General features: G+C 38.1%; 1 protein-coding gene across 2 annotated transcripts in view; it reads left to right on the top strand.

Moving 5' to 3' along the window:
- CDH13 (cadherin 13) overlaps positions 1 to 17,140 on the top strand; it is a 421,556-nt gene that overhangs the window by 206,422 nt on the left and 197,994 nt on the right. The window lies entirely within an intron of this gene.

Genomic DNA, 17,140 nt, shown 5'->3' with positions numbered 1-17,140 from the left:
TTTTCTAATAGAACACTCCCGGAAAGAATAATGAGGTGTTCAGTAAAACACGAGGAGACTAATAACATTTTTTGTCACATTATGTTAATTATCTATGAAATGACTTTTATTATTATATATTAATTGCATTTTAAGGCATTTAAAAGTCATCATGATGCTTCTTTGCTGTTTAGCATGATTGGTTTGTTTGTTTCTTTTCCCTGTTTGTATTATAACAACCCTCAAAATATCTTGCTGAAGCCTCACTGTTCTGGTTGCAATTGAAATATCCAGCAACACACTTTGCCCTTTCCTCAGAATTGTGTTTTCCTGCAGGAAATTACGGGATTTTAGAATTTCATTGGAAAGATGGAAACATCTCTTTTTTTCTGGTTGGTGTGAGTCAAACACCTTGGGGAGGAAATCTTCATCTCACAAACCTTTCTTGAACCAACCTGGCGCACAACCAACCAGAGACTGAACAGAAACTATTAATATTTTCTGTGTGAATGGCAAGGAAGATCTTTTTTCATCTCTTATTAGGTGTATATTTGTGTTGATCTGCTTTTCTGGAAAACTGCACAAGTTCTGAGCTCGATCCTTTGCTGGAGAGTGCAGAAATGTTGCAGTGAGTATTTTAACACAGATTACCTGTTCTGTGGCTCAAGACAAAGGCTGGAAGGTCTGGCCTTTAATTTATTTAATTCAATAAATAAGCTTTTTGTCATCCATCAGCAACATCCACAATATAACACTATTTTTAATAGATATTTTTTGAAGTTTGGTTGCTCAGAGCTCCATATCTCTTGTTCTTCACAACACAGAAAGAAGTCTGTCCTATTTATTTATTCAATCAAAATTCAGAATCTTAATGTTCTAATTGCTGGAAAGCCCTCGATTTCTATGGCTTTGTCCTGATTTTGGAAATGTGGGTCCATGAGTCTCTATATCTTCTGTTTCTAAAGAAGACAGGTGTGGTCTGTAAAAACTTTTTTCTTTTTTGTTTTTTTTAAGAACTGAAGCAATGAATTCATTATATTTTTGTCAATAATTCCCAGTCTGCAACTGGAGGATCTGATTCCTCCTTTGTGACCTCTTGTTCTTTAGGGACCTGAAGCAAACCCCATTACCTATCTCATCCTTTCCTGCGACCTTCTTTTCTTTTTCCACCTTCTTGCACCTTTTTCCTTTGCACTTTTAGCTCCATGCCGTAACATTTTACTCCCTCTGTCTTTCTTGATGTTTTATGTCACTCACTCCCACTTTTCCTGTGCTCTCTGCATTTCCTTGCTCAGACTCTGACCTGCTTTCTGCTCTTTATAAATAACATTGCCAGAGGAGCACACAGGCATCACCTGAGCATAAATCTGGTTATTGTGAGGAACCTTTCCACTGTCTCTGCAAAAACTGTGCTGCTTTATCCATCCTAATCAGCTGTGTCCATAAATAAATCCCTTTGGAGCTCTGTGGTCTGGAAACCTTTGACTCTGCATTGCTTCCTACAGGACTCTGCCATTTCTGCAATTTTTTTTTAAATAGCTTAAGTAGTAAATATCTGATGCTAAGAAAATTTCAGTGGAAAATTGAACTTTGTTTCCATTTTAAGCCTTTTGGTCTGTATGTCTCCTCCATCCACTTATGGATATTCACTGAAGAAGAGTATGATTATCTGGAAATTCCTAGCATTTAGTTTATTAAAGTAACTCTAATACGTAGTTCTGTCAGCCCTAGAATAGTGATCTGCTCAGAACTGATCTGTACCATAAAATACACCTGATAAAACAATTCATTCTATGACTTCAGAACTGTGAGTTTAATGCTTGATCTCTGTAAAATTTTTCTCTATACTTAGATTAAATACTTCCAAATATGTCCAAAATACGTCAGTGAACAAACACAAATGTATGATATCATAAACCTTTTAACCTGGCTGCTGGGGGGTGGGATTTTTTGATCCACAACATCTGAACTCTGGAATCCTTTTGACAGTTATCTGTTTAATTCTTTAAAGTGAAAATAGGACAGAACTCGCTAGGTGGAACTTCAGAAAAACTCCTAACTGTGATGAAACTCATAATAGTGTAAGTTTGTAACACTACACACTGCAAGCAGAGCAGGGAGAATTCCCCTTTTTCCTTTATTATTCATTCGTGGTGGAAACATTCATGGAAACAGGTGATTCTTCTGTGTTCCCATTTTTCTTTCTTTAGATCTGTTCCACTGCATAAGAGCAAATGAGTGAGAGAGGTGTAAGGGAATAAAGTTATAAATATTTAGAGAACACGGCATGAAGAGACTTCTAATATGGAAATTTTATTTTGACATAATTTTGTCAGCATGGAAATGACAAAAGTCTTGCTGTGTTTATCCTGGTTTACTCAGGTCATGACTAATTATTTCTTAATTAGACAAATTCCCTAAAATTACGCCACATTCATGTAAACGTCTTGATTTATTTTTTTCTCTTCTAGCAGCTCATTAACGAGAGACGTGACTTCAATTTACGAATTTTCAAGAGGTAATGTGCTGATATCAGTTCATGTAAAACACCATATGTTTAGCCTCATGTGATGGATCTTTTTGTTGTGAGGGGTTTTGCAGTTTTTCTGTAGAGAACAGGGCAGGTCTCAGGGGCTGCTGGCAGAACACAAAATTTGTTCAGGTGTGTGACTGCAAGGCTGCAATCCTCTTTGGATTCCAAAGAGGAATTCTCACTGGAATCCTCACCCTTTGAGGTTTCCCCATCAGGATGTTTTTCCTCTGATTTTTATGATTTTCCAAACATTAAACTTGTTTATCTGCTGGCAGCAGGAGGCAGGGCTGGGAAATGTTCTGCTTCAAACTCTCCTCAAGTCCAACCCTAAAAACAGAGAAGAACATCCAACAGCCCAGTTGGGACTGAAGGCTTCTGAGGGGGAAATATTGGAGAAGGTGGTGTGGAACCAGAAAACCTCCAGGTGAAATGGTTCTGTGCATGGAAGGCTTAGAGAAACTCAAATTATTTCTGCTAGTTTTGTCATTACCAAGTGTGATATGCTGTTCCCTGCTATGCAGCTGCATTTGCAGCTTAAGTTTGCAAAGCAGAGATAGCTCATCTTTGCAGAATTCTTCACAACCTCTGCTCTTGGCATTCTTCTTAATATTTATTTTACATACTGGCAATTCAGATATTTGAATGTAATGCATTGAAAATAGCTATTATCTATTTAAGGCTCTGTTATTATACATATTTCTTAAATGCATTATTTATCCATAAAACATAGGTGATCTGTGTTCATATACAGAGTACAGATTTTATTTGTGGATGGGAACAAATAAAGCAATCTGCTACATTTCTGTTCGATTTAGAAGATTTAATAGAGTTAAATAACAGGATTATGATTTACCATTTAGAAATTACTAGGAGGGAGGAAAATCATGACAGTTTTAAACTACCAATTTTTCTTGTTGTCTAAAACAACCTGTAAAAAACTTCCATTTCTTTTCCTTGCTGCTAAGGAAACATAGTGGAGAGGACAAAAAAGAGGTAAAGAAATTGTTCTAAAAAGAACATATATTGCCTAAATGCTGCAAAGATTTGTTGTATTTTATATTTTCCCCTTAAAGAGGATGTTTGCTGTGGCAGAATTCCTTACTCTCTTCGAAACTTCTAGTTTCCCTGTGATCAGTGTGATGTTATCTCCCATGGATACAGAGAGCCTGAGTTCCCTTCAGCAGTCTTGGGATTCTCAGATTGGAAGACTTTACTCCCAGAAACTGGAGCTTTTCTCTCAGAGAAGGTTGCAGTCTTTGTCTTGGTCAAAAATTCAGAGCTTCCAATGGAGACTTGGAGATAAAACAGCGATTTTGGTGTTTGTTTGGCCAAAGGTGTTCCTAAGCTCAAATCCCAGGAGGTACAAATCTGTGCTGAATATCCAGTGATAATAACCTTAAGGAATTATGGATCTGCTGCACACAAACTCATTTCAAACATGAAAGCACAGCCTGGGATGTTGGTGGCCTTTAAGGACCTCTGAACACATCACTCCCTTGTCCCCAGCTCTGCAGGACACAGGTGTGGCACTGGAGAACTGGGAGACTCCAACTCATTCCCACCCTGTGGCAGCTCAACAGTGCATCCATTTGAGACACACACTGCCTTCTGCCAGGCTTCAAATTGCAAAATTAACAGTCACTATTAATTTCCAGGCACTAAGTCATGCAGAGATACTGATCTCCAGCTCCCGTTCAGCCTGTTTGCAATTGATATGTGCAATGTATTTATTAAAGAGGTGTTTAAAGGCATGGAGGTGTTTGAGGATGTGCATTTAATTTCATTTCTTCCCTGGGAGCTTTGATCAATGCTGTGCTCACTACCTCTGCCACATGCTTTGAACTTGTAGATGCAAGAGTATAAATAATTTCCCATGTCAATTCCTGGCTCATCTACCCAGGCTGATGTATGGGAGGCAAGTTGTCTCCTAAATTCTTGTCAGTGGGATTAGTGAATTGATTAGTTGAATTCTGAATTAAAATTGCAATTAAAGGCAAAATTGTATTTCTTAGGCTTCAAGTCATTTGCTCAGAGTGTAGCAGTCAGATTAGAGGCTTTTGAGCAGGTTTGTATTATGAATACAAACTGTTTTCAATAACCTTTTTTTTTCTGTTTCTAAATCAATCTCTTAGATTATTAGCAATTACTAAGCAAAAAAAGACTCAATTTTTTTCCCAGTTTTTCGGCTTAAAGAGGAAATTCCATTGATTTTTGAAGATACTGAAGATGTGAGTCAGGAAACATAATTACAAGCAAATGCCATCAGTAGCATATAATGATTTTTTTACCCAATAGATTCTGCTCAAAGTATTTAAAATGACAATATGGGCATTGTATATTAAATTGCAGTTAGTATTTACAGGTTATTGATATATACTTTGCTATGACAGACTCAGGACATACTGCAGGCATGAACATTTGCATTTGGGGTGAGCCAGAAGCTTCTCTGATGACAGATAAAATACCAAATACCAATACTCACTCCTTCCTTCCTTCCTTCCTTCCTTCCTTCCTTCCTTCCTTCCTTCCTTCCTTCCTTCCTTCCTTCCTTCCTTCCTTCCTTCCTCCTCCCCTCCCTCCTCCTCCTCCTCCTCCTCCCCCTCTTCCTCCTCCTCCTCCCTCCCTCCCTCCCTCCCTCCCTCCCTCCCTCCCTCCTCCTCCCTCCCTCCCTCCCTCCCTCCCTCCTCCCTCCTCCTCCCTCCCTCCCTCCCTCCCCTCCTTCCTTCCTTCCTTCCTTCCTTCCTTCCTTCCTTCCTTCCTTCCTTTCCTTCCTTCCTTCCTTCCTTCCTTCCTTCCTTCCTTCCTTCCTTCCTTCCTTCCTTCCTTCCTTCCTTCCTTCCTTCCTTCCTTCCTTCCTTCCTTCCTTCCTTCCTTCCTCCTTCCTTCCTTCCTTCCTTCCTTCCTTCCTTCCTTCCTTCCTTCCTTCCTTCCTTCCTTCCTTCCTTCCTTCCTTCCTTCCTTCCTTCCTTCCTTCCTTCCTTCCTTCCTTCCTTCCTTCTTCCTTCCTTCCTTCCTTCCTTCCTTCCTTCCTTCCTTCCTTCCTTCCTTCCTTCCTTCCTTCCTTCCTTCCTTCCTTCCTTCCTTCCTTCCTTCCTTCCTTCCTTCCTTCCTTCCTTCCTTCCTTCCTTCCTTCCTTCCTTCTTCCTTCCTTCCTTCCTTCCTTCCTTCCTTCCTTCCTTCCTTCCTTCCTTCCTTCCTTCCTTCCTTCCTTCCTTCCTTCCTTCCTTCCTTCCTTCCTTCCTTCCTTCCTTCCTTCCTTCCTTCATTCCTTCCTTTCTCTCCTGCTGATATTATCCTCTTGGTTAAGTGAGAAGCAAACATGCTGCTGTGAGCTACTTGGGTTTAATTTTTGCTATTCAGCACCACAAATTACAGTATTTTATGGCGACTCTAAAAGGTGTGATTTGAGCCAATTACGCATTCTGCTCTAAATCCCCAAACTTTTGAGAAGCATGTAATTATGGAAAGTAATTTCCACCAGGTCAATTCTCTTTTGTCTGTTCGCAGAGAACACCAGGACATATGTATGAAGTTTATAAGCATCATTTTAAGCTAAAAATTATTAAAGCTGGTTATTAATGAGAATATTTTCCTTTTCACAGCACAAAACTTGTTGTGTGTGAGTAGAATAGGGAATTCACCAGCTTATGCACAAGCTCTTTGCTGAGTTCTGAAGAATACATTTCAGAGATGAAATGGAAGTCTTAGGACAGTAGGAAAGGAAGCCAGAGGTTTGATACAATTTGGGGATGAAATGTAAAATTAAAACAAATAACAAAACAGCTACAAGCAACCAACTCAGCATTTATGTAACTCTACTGCCCGCTGGTTTCACTTATTGTTAGATACTAAAGATCTCTTGGAAGAAGATTCAGCTCTTTAAAAGATGTGGTAGATTGTCACCCAATTTTCTATAATTTTATAGGACTTTGTGAAAATTTCATTTCTACAGATTTCTTAGGGTCAAATATGCACGGAACTAAATGCTCTTTTTTTTCCTTGTGAAGCAGAGTTTCAGTTTCACCTGTTGTGTTATATTTGTTTATGAATTTTTTCTACCAGCTAGGGAATCCAGAGGATTTAAATAACGATTTTCCTAAAGGGTTTAGGGTCAGGTTTCTTTCTTTGCTTATCCTGTCACTGTCAATCTCACAGATTTCCTGCCTGTGACTTCTTTTACTACATGTGATGGCATTTTTTACTGTATAATAATTTTCCTTGCTGACAAGCAATTGAATAGAAAAACGAACGCAAAATTTGGGATTTAAAAACCGAGATGCACAATTTTTTTGAGAGCTTTTCTATATGGGGATGATTACAGAATGTACAGAATTTGGCTGGTTGCATCTGAAATCTGTGTAGCTCTGACAAGCCCAGTTGCTCAGGAAGCAGAGATCTGGTGTTATGTCTCAGCTACACACAACACATGAGGTGCCAGGTCCAATTAACAGTCTGATGGTGGTAAATCCATTATCCCTGGAAAGAGAGGCCACCACCAGGAGACATTAATTCAATGTGACACCAACTGGGGTGTTTATATACAGCTAATTGCAGTGTCAGACATTCTGCTCTAATTGAGTTTAATTGTGGCAAAATTGGAGTTAATTAAAAGTTAATGGTATAGAGCACATCGCGTTATTATAAACTGTGGGTACATGTTTCATATCCTTATTATTGTTGTTCAAATGGTGCTTTCAATTACCGTGCCTTGTGTCGGCACTTTGGAAATGGACTCTGATGGTTTGGACATCACTGAAAATTGTGGTTCTCAGGAGGCTTGAAGGAATGTGTTTGTTTTAAAAGGTTTGACAAAGTTTAGGTTGGTTCCTTATGTCACAATGTAAAAGTCACACGTGATGTTCCTCCCCACCTCGCTAAGGAAAGGGTGGAGAGTGCTGGTGAAACAGGAGAAGGAAATTCTAGTTCAGTGTAAGAAAATGATGGTGTTTTGGCATTGTCCATTGTAATTTGGGTAAGGAAATCTCAGTTTCCTCAAACTTTGTGAAACCATCTCTTTCTAATTGTTTCTTATCTGTTCTGTCAGTGGCAGATTTCTGTCAGTGGCAGTAAAATTAACGCTGCAAACATGAGGAGCAGCAGTGGTGGAACAAACCAGAAAGTGATGAGACAAAGCTTGTGAGAGACCTGAGGAAAGTGACAGTGAGGTATATTATACTGCACAATTTCCAGTTTTTCAGGGAAAAATAATTATTAATGCTTTTGTTTATGTACCTGATAGGAGGTAAATAGCTAAGGTATGAAAGGCACAAAAGGCTGATCCAATTTTGTGCTCAGGCAATATGGTGCACGTTCCAGAATTTCTTTCTCTACTCCAAAATTTAGTTCAGCTTTGACTTAAATACTAAGTCATTACAGAAAAATCATGCCTTTAACAAGCCATTTTCAGGAAAATATCAAGGAATCTGACTAGCAAGAAAGGCATTGAGAGCCCTTGAGTGCTGTTGGAAATAGAATATCTCTTGTTAGATAAAGGAAAATGCTTGATACTTTTCTGTTCATTACAACGCTGGAGAATATTAATGTGACTCTGTACACCCTGAATGGAAGTAGCTGTCAAAAAGATGGAGTAATGGGCCACCAAAAAATATAACAGTGTGAACTATGCCATTCTGCTTTTATTGGTGAAAAAGTGGAAATACTTGATAAAGCTTGCAGGGGAATTCTACTGTATTAACAGGTAGTTATTTTTTCTCTTCCTTTCTTCCCTCACCCTTAGAACTACTTGATCATGTGTTTTTCTTGGTTCTGAAAAAAATCTACAGTCCTTTTTTTCAGAGAAATTGTTATGAGTGTAATTCTCTTTTGCAGTGAAATAGATATGAACATTCTCCTCATTCCTGTATTTTTCAGAATATTCATTTATTGCATTTTCTGGCTTTAACTCCTGCCCAAGTGTGATTGTTACCAGAATAGTTTCTTGTGAGGAGGAAACAAGAATGAAAGCAGATGGGATGTGAAATACACTTAGCCGCTACGGGCTCAGAAAAAAAACTTTAAAAAACTTTCATAAATTAAATCCCCAGCTCTTTGATGTTCAGATTAAACCAGGTGGTTTACAACAAGCTCGAAGTAATATCCAAGCTGCCAATAAATCCCGTATGGGAAGATCTCCAGTGAACTTCAAGGGAATGAGGCAATTTCTTGGCTCACAGCTGATGGAGCAGAGTGGGATAAGAGGAGGTTGCTAAGAAGTTCCCATGTTTTGCCATCTGCTTCCGCCAAGCACTAAAAGTTTCCGTTTTGCCACAAAAAGTTTCTGTTTTGCCACTAAAAGTTTCCGTTTTGCCCCCAAAAAGTTTCCGTTTTGCAGCATTTCGGGACTCTGTGAAGTCCTGAGGCTTTTCAGCTCCTTTTTCACCTTATTTTTTTTCAGAGAATGGAACTGAAAAAAACCCCGACATGTTTAATTTAGACTTTGATTTGGTTTTGTTGCTCTGGTTTAGTAGCTTGTTTTTTTAATTGGGTGGAAAAGGCAATGAGTTCTCGTATGGATCATTTATGTCTCAGATTGTGAGAGAAAGTAATATTCTCAGTAACACAGAGTGGCTCCTGCTGTGACAGCCAACCATCAGGATCCTGTGGCTTGGGAAATAGTCCTTTTGCTCTTATTTGTTGCCTTTTTCAATTCTCATTTAGTTGTAGCCTCAGCCACAGCAAACCTCTGCTTGCAATCTTGCATATTATTATTACTCACTCAGAAGAAATGTACAGCAGCATGAAAACAAAATTGTCTTTTTGAAATGGATTTGGATTGCTTTTTGTCCAACTCATTCCAAGTTCTTTATAAGATATTAGTAATACAATTATTAATCCTTGAACTGAACTTGCTTTTCTTTTTTTCTTTTTTTTTTTTGTGTTCATGTTTCTCATAGAAGAAGCAATTAAGGAGAGATGAAAGAATTTTCTAGAGTATACATTATGTTGGTTTTGCATAGCCATGACAAACCTGGCATTGGTTTTCTTCTGAACTCTACTGTCTTCTTCTTCTGTGTGTTCAAATTTATTGAAAAAAAACCTAAATACTCTCTGGGATCAAAGAGCCTAAGTTTTGATCCAAACAAGTTAAGATAAATTTCCCTCAGGGAGTTGTGAAGTAGGAATAGGCAATAACTTACCTGAATAGTCTTTTCTCTTTCTGGTTAAATATTTACAAAAATTTTAAGAAAAGACCCAACTCTCTACCCTGCCCAGCACCATCTCTCTCTCAAAAAAAACCCCAGAACAACAACAAAAACCCACAAAACAAACAAAAAACCCAAATAAATTATCCTGTCCAGGAAATTCATATAAGTTGTTGATTAAATTAAGTTCTTTCCAATTGATGTATTGGAAACAAGGATCAAAAGTCTGTGAAAATCTAGTTCAGCTCCTTCTCACAATTTTTTTTTTTTTTAAAAATCCCTCTTTATTGTGTCCTAAAGCGATCTAAGTAATTTCCTTCATAATTTATCTTAGTTATCTTTCACAGAATTGAAATTCAATTTTGGTTTTAATCTCCGGACAAAAAAAAGAAGTTTCAGAATTCCCAAATCTACAGAAGAGAACCTCCATCTCTGCACTGCTTTGCTTTTTTATCACCTACAACTACAGCAAATGTATGTTTTACCTTTGGAGTGGAATTCTACATTGGCAATTCTCACACTAAGGCATCCCGTTTTTGTTTTGCCTGCAGCCTGTGAGGCACTTGGAGTCTGATGTCCCAACGTTTCACCCACTGCTGAAATCCCAGGTTATAACTTTGCAGCTTGTAAGAACACAGACTTTGACAGTAATCTGCTTATTCTTTCAGCTTGGAGATTTTTTTTTTTTTTTTCTGTTGTGCTCTTGTTTGGAAGTCCTGGTGAGCTCCCTTTCTGTCTTAATCTAGAATTTTATTTTTTTTTCATCTCGAAAATAAAGCAGACTGTGATATGAAATCACTCATTTCATGTGTGTGCTAAGATCCATCTCAGCCAGGCTGATCCTTTGCACCAAAGCTAACGGCTTTAAGCTCATTAGGTAACCTCGTTAAGTAACCTCATTAACATGCTGAGCCTTTGTGGGAGCTGCACACTGGATATCTTTCACTGGAAGGGAATTTGGTTCAAACATAAATAAAGAGACTCCCAATGTTTTTGGAAGGGTGGTTGGACCTTAGGAGAAGTGAATTGGAGTTAAAAGTGTGGATTAAGTCTGACATAAGAAAACTCTTTTCTTGTAAAATAAGTAGAGATGAGAAGTTGAGACAGGTAAATTATTTTTGGAACAATGTTTTCAATTCAAATTTTGCCTAATGGAAAATTACAAAAACTCTATTTACAGGATCTAGACTCAATTCTTTTGTTAGGATTCTCTCTTCATGTCCTAATATTTTCTTTGTATTTTTAAGCAGAAAACAGTGTGGGAATTTTCTGTGGGTTCTGCTTTTTCAGTTTGTGTAAACTTATCAACTAATTTGAAAGCATTTGAAGTTTGCCACTTTGAGTGATTTTTTTGCTTCTTTCTTTTTTTTTTTTAACAGTTCCATTTTTAAATTTTGTTTCTGATCACTACTACATCCTTGATTTAAAATATATATATACATACACATACGTACATAGTTGTATGAACAGATACATATTTTAGAATGGAAATTAAATAAAAAATTGCAATTTTTTTTTGTGGTCCTGTATCATATCAACAAGGATAGCAAGGATTTTCATATGCACCATAACTTGAAATTAACCCCCTACATATGACAGGGCTAATGTTATGGATTCCTGAATTAAGTCTTAATTATTTTCACAATTGCTTCTATTTCACTTGTCGCAAATCTCCAATCTGCTTTAAAAGGTCATCAATGCAAGAATGAATCAGAACCAAAATTTCATGAGAAAAAAACTCAGGAATGACTCTATGCATCAATCAAAACTTTGTTTATTCCTGTTAAAATTTCCTCATGTCAGCCAATTCTTGCTCAATTCTCTGCTACTACTATTATTCTCCAGATGATTAATTTGCTCAAGCTGCCATTATTTGAAGTCAGAGGATGACAGAAGTTGTTGTATCATACAGTGCAATGGGTGTTTCTGATTTAAACAACTCAAGGTTTGCAACTCCCACCGACCTCATTGGGATCTTCAGTTATATCTCCTGAATTACCAAATCATCACTGGCTCGTGAGGGCAGCAATTCAGCCCTAATTAATTAGAGGTAATGAGCTAAGTAACTTCCCATTAGCAAAAGCTTTTATAAATGCTGTTGCCTCAGGAGTAACCATGATATGGTAAATTGTGGTTGTTGAACTCCTCAATTTTGTTATAAAAGGGACAAGATTTATTAATCTGTAGGGTGAATACTCTTGCAAAAAAGTTTAGAGGGATTCAGTGGAACTGAAGAGGTGGCAGTCTTAGTTCTCTGTTGTAGTTCAATGAGTGGTAATTTATTGCATTATTAAAAAGAGATTCATCTTACGTGACTTTATTTGATTAATTGTATCTTCCCAATTTTTGTTGTTTATGACTACAGTTAATGTGCTGGCAAAATAATAATCTTATTAAAGCAGGAAATAGAAAATAACCATAAAATGTTAGGTCAGGAGAAGCACTTTTCAGATGTCATGAATTTTTGTATTAAATTATTTGCTTAATTATATATAGGAGAAAAAGCTTTCTTTTAGCAACCTTTGTGTTAACTCTTTTTCCTTCAATAGCCATCTGGAGTTATTTCACATATTTACTGATACAGGCTAAAGGCTTGATTGGAGAGGAAGGTGTGAAGCTTTAAATTCTTTGGTTTTAGGAACAACACCATGGCTCTGTTGAAACAATTTCCTGCATTGAGGACAGCGTGGTTGGGATGTGCCTGTGTGTGACAAGATGCACACATATTTATGTCACATAAATGTCTCAATTTCATGTTTCCCCAGACAATGAGGTCTCCCAGTTTCAGGTTCTAGCTCAATGTAAATAAATATCTTTTCCAATAAAAGCTGGATTTAATTGGCTCAATACTTCTGAGCTGTTTGAGCACAATGGCAGCAGCTAAAGGGGAATTTCACAGTTTAAAGTGCTTTAATCAGAGCACATGGCTGCTATTGAGGAACACTGAAAGAAACAATGCATCCCCTCAGCCTGTTTCCTTGGCTGTCAATCTAGCAAACATATTTATTTCACAAAGAAAAGCAGCACCTTTTCATAATATATATTTCAAATATAAGTGAGTGCTGTTTCTTAGCAACAAGAGCTCAGGAGCTGGTGATGCTGGGATGAGCCACAACACGAATGGGCTTGTGAACCACAGTGTTTCCATTAGCAGGGAGCTCACCGAGGAAACAAAGCCTTTCTGATGGCTAATTCCTCCAATAATTGTTGTCACCTTTCCCTGGGAGAGTGAAGGGCCACTCGTCCCACCCCAGAAAAATACCCTGAAAAAAAATAAATCAACTTTTCCCTCTCATTGAATAGACTAAATCAACTTGAAGTGCACACAAAAATGTGGGATAAATGTGACCTGACTGTAAAACAGATGTGTTTTATGAATAGAACCTCGAGAAGTAATTACTCACAGCTTGTTTCAGAGAGACCTACTTTCTTTCACTCTGAAAAGAAAATGTGTGTTTGTGTCATGTTGGAACAATAGCTTTGAGTGCTGCTGATACTAAAGAACTTGAAAGAAAGTTAAGCCCTTTCTGACAAGGGGTGTTTGCATTGACTCCTATTTTTGCTCTGTGGCTAATAAACGAAAGGCATAATTGGGAAAAAAAGCACTGAAAAAGATAAACTGGCCCAGTCTTGTGGCTCTCCCCATGTAGAAATTTCCATGCTGGATCCAGATTTTGCTATTTTTACTCTCTTTGTAGTGTTTTCCTTACTGTTTGAATATAAGCTTTTGAGAGCAGTGGTGTTCATTTCCTATCAATATATATCATGCCTATGTAAAGGGCTTCAGGAAATTAAATATAAGTCATATAAAGTGTCCTTTCACAGGGTTTTTTTATAGAACAGAGGAATACATGGTTCCTGTGTTTGCTTGTTCCTGTGGCAAGACTATACAAGAAAAACACATCCCTAGGCATATTCCTGTGTTTTCAAGGGAATTTAGATTAGCAAATAGTGTGGAAAAAGAATACAAAAGGAATGAGAGAGACTTGGCTTTTCTGATCTTTGCATTATATTCTGAACATGTGACTCATGGCTGAGAGATGAACCAATGGATGATTGATGTTGAGAGATATGAATGTGGTTGTTCATCTTGAGTTTCATTTCCTTGTCAAAGGCTTTAAAATACAGAAAACAATTTTTTATCAGAAAATTCTTTAATATCTTTCAAGTCAGATTAAAAAGGGAGAAGTTACCAGAATCAGGAAATGATTCACTGTTTTACTTCCAATTACTTGTGATTGTTTGGAAAGACCTTCAGCTTTGCTTGGCTTGGTTGACTGAACATAAATATATGCCTTAAATATTCACCTAGTTCATTTTAAACACTATCTTTTAGTATTTTGTAAATAATAGCTCTTCCTTAATTGGACAATAATACTTGATCTGGTGGTTAATACAAGATAACAGGATCCGTTTGTAATTAAATAACCCCAATGAAGTGAGAGCACTAAACAATCAAAGGGTCAACTACCAAACGCTAACAAGTAGTGCATTACACATTATAGTTATCACAGCAGTAATTACCATTCAGTGATACATTTATAATGTTAAAAGTGTATTCACCAAAGGCATTCTTTATCAAAAAGCCATAGAATTAATGGAGACAGAGAATGTCTGTTGTATATTCTTTTTTTTTTTTTTAATAAAGCTCCTTATTTTCTGCTCTTCTGTTCCATGTACTAAACTTGTGCTAAATATTACCCCCAAAGTATTTTACTGCAAGATGCAAAGTGCTGTCTAATGGGTGTTTTGTTTATTTGTGCAAAGCTTGTAACTGCGAAGGGCAGTGCCATGAAATATTAAGAGACTCGCCATCTGTTTGTGAGAAGATGTGAGGTGTGGCTCTAGTCAGGGCTGAGCGCTCTGGAGTAGGAGGGAAGTTTTTATATTTACATTCCATATGGTACAAGCAAAATATGGCAAGCAGAGTGTTTTCAGATGGCACCCACAAGGTAAAAATCTGGCTGTCCTGCAGCCCAAGCCAGATTCCTTTATTGCTTTCAGTGAGTGCAATTGACAGGTTGTTGTCTCAGCTATTAATTTCTCTTAATTTTGAAAATACTTACAACATTTGCATTTTAGCTACCTTTGTCACCTTTAATAAATTCTCTGAATTTGCAAAATCCCATCAATAGGTCAGAAATCCACCAGGATTGTCAGAGGAAAAAGGAGCAGAGGTGACAGGAGCAAAGACCCGGAAAGATTCATTGACACAGTGGCCAGAATGCATTGAAAAATTGTTGGTTTATTTTTTCAAATGCAATATCAATAAATCCATCCCATTTTTATTAATGAAATTGAGGAAAATGTCCCTCTGTGTTTTGATATTTCAACACCTCTCTGCCAAAGGGAAGAGAAAATACAGAAGAGTGAGAACAGCAGCAGAATGATCAGAACTCTGGGGGAAGGAACTGAGTGAGGTCTTCTTGTGCTGCTATCTTCCAATCCGTTAATTATTTGGCTTTCATGATGCCAAATCAGCTAATCCCACAGTCTTCTTCTAGAAGAATGATTTGATTTTGAATGTTTGCCTTTCTGAAGCTGTGGTAGTGATGTGACCTCAAGTTCTCTTCAGCTCTCTCGGTAACTGATCACCTCTAAGGCTGCTTCTCTTATTGCCTTCAGAGATCCCTGCAGGGATGAGGAAACACCTCAGTGAGGATCTGTCAGGAAAACCTATCCATGAGTTTTCACAGGATTTAAGTGACAGAATCAAGACTTTAACATTTGCTCTTCCCGGCTTAGATCATGGCACAGTGTGCAGGCTGTGCAGCACAGGTTGATAGTTTTTAGTTTGATATAATAGCACTGTTATGCCTTTTTTGTGGTCAAGAGTAGTTTTAAATTTGGATTTTGAACGTATTGGAGCAGGGCCTGTGTCTAGCTATGTAGTTTGGTTTACATGCTCCTCATTGCAGTAAGGATCCTGATTTATTCCCACTATTACCATAATAGAAATAATAAGAGCAATAAGGTGGAATAATGAGAAAATAGAGAGCAGAGGTTTTAGTCAGCAGTCATTCAAAATGTTGTCTTTCACGTTTTTAAATTCCGTGCTGACAGTTTACTGAAGGAATGAGAGCAATTTGCATTTTAAAGCTTGGTTTACAAAATTGGTTTGGCTCATTAGAAACTTATGGTTGGGTTTTACAAATCTGTCCCTTCTCCCTGCTAATCCCCTCTGCTGCCCTACTCATGTTTAATCTCTACATATATGCATAGCCTTCCTATAGCAATAGTAGAGAAACCTGCTTTTAAACTTTTCATAATATAGATATCTTGCAACAGTCTTATCCTGCAACCTGTGGAAGAGATGTCACTGATTTTAGTCTTATTTGTCAGTGTCCATTACCAAGCAACCTGCAGGATTGCAGCTGCAGACAAATCAAATTTATACCCACTTCATTTTCCAACAGCATAATTGAGAATTCCATTTAATCTCAGTATATTCCACGCTGACTTTTACATCTTCCTGAAGCTTCCATTCTCATCAAAGATTTACATGGTGTGTTACCTGCTTTTCCTCTCACTTTTTTCTTTTTTTTTGTCAGCTAATGGCTATTCATAATGCACATTTTCTGTGAAAAATGGTTCCATTATTATCCTTTTCTCCTGGACAATTTGAAAAACAGGAAGGCAAAATGAACATTAAAAGCTTGAATTCCAACTTGCTCACAGATAAAGCTCAGTGTTTAGATTCTTCTGTGGGCTGCTTTCATTCCAGCTTGTATAGGGAGGCATAAATTAAGCCCTCTCTACATAACAGCCTATTTTCAATTCAGGTTTCATCTTCATGAAGGACAAACAACTTTATGTATGAGGTTTCCTGCAGACCTGCTGTTCAGACAGGATGCAAACATTTCACACCACAAGCTCATCTTCTCCCCAGAGGAAGCGAGGTCAGCACTAGGCACCACCCAGCCTGCATTGATTTTGGGGGTGCAGCTGGTGATGAGCTGCTCCAGACTGAGGGCTGCAGAGTGGCTGAGCAGGTGAGACAGGGATTTGACCTGAGCTGCCTCTTCACTAGCTCTCAGTTCAGACTGGGAGGGAGCTTTGGAAATGAGTTCTCCAGCTGCCTCCTCTGGCTGTGCTTTGGTTCAGAGGGTGCAAGAGGCTTGCAGATCACAATCTGGACTCGTTTGAATGAAAAAAGCTGCAAGCCATGCCTGGGAGCTCACCTTGCACACCCGAGCTCCTCTTTGGGGGCAGCAGGAGCAGAGTGCAGGAATCAGCTCCTCCTCACTGCCTTTGGCTCCATGAGCTCCCCTTGGCTCATCCTGATCTCTGCTCCTGCTGTTGGATCCTCACACCACGGATCACACCACTGGGAATAACTGTTTGTTCTCTTATTAAAGATGCACTCTGCCTTGCAAGCATGGATTCCTTTCGTATTATTGAAGGGTTCCATAAAATGCATTAAAATTCCCTTAGGTCTGCAAAACTGTGCGTGAAGTTTTTCTACAATTATGGGAGAACTGCTAAG

The sequence above is a fragment of the Lichenostomus cassidix genome, chromosome 11 (assembly GCF_008360975.1).
Source record: "Lichenostomus cassidix isolate B80296 chromosome 11, HeHo_3.0, whole genome shotgun sequence".
In the NCBI taxonomy this organism is placed as follows: domain Eukaryota; kingdom Metazoa; phylum Chordata; class Aves; order Passeriformes; family Meliphagidae; genus Lichenostomus; species Lichenostomus cassidix.
This window is presented reverse-complemented; position numbering and strand designations above follow the sequence as displayed.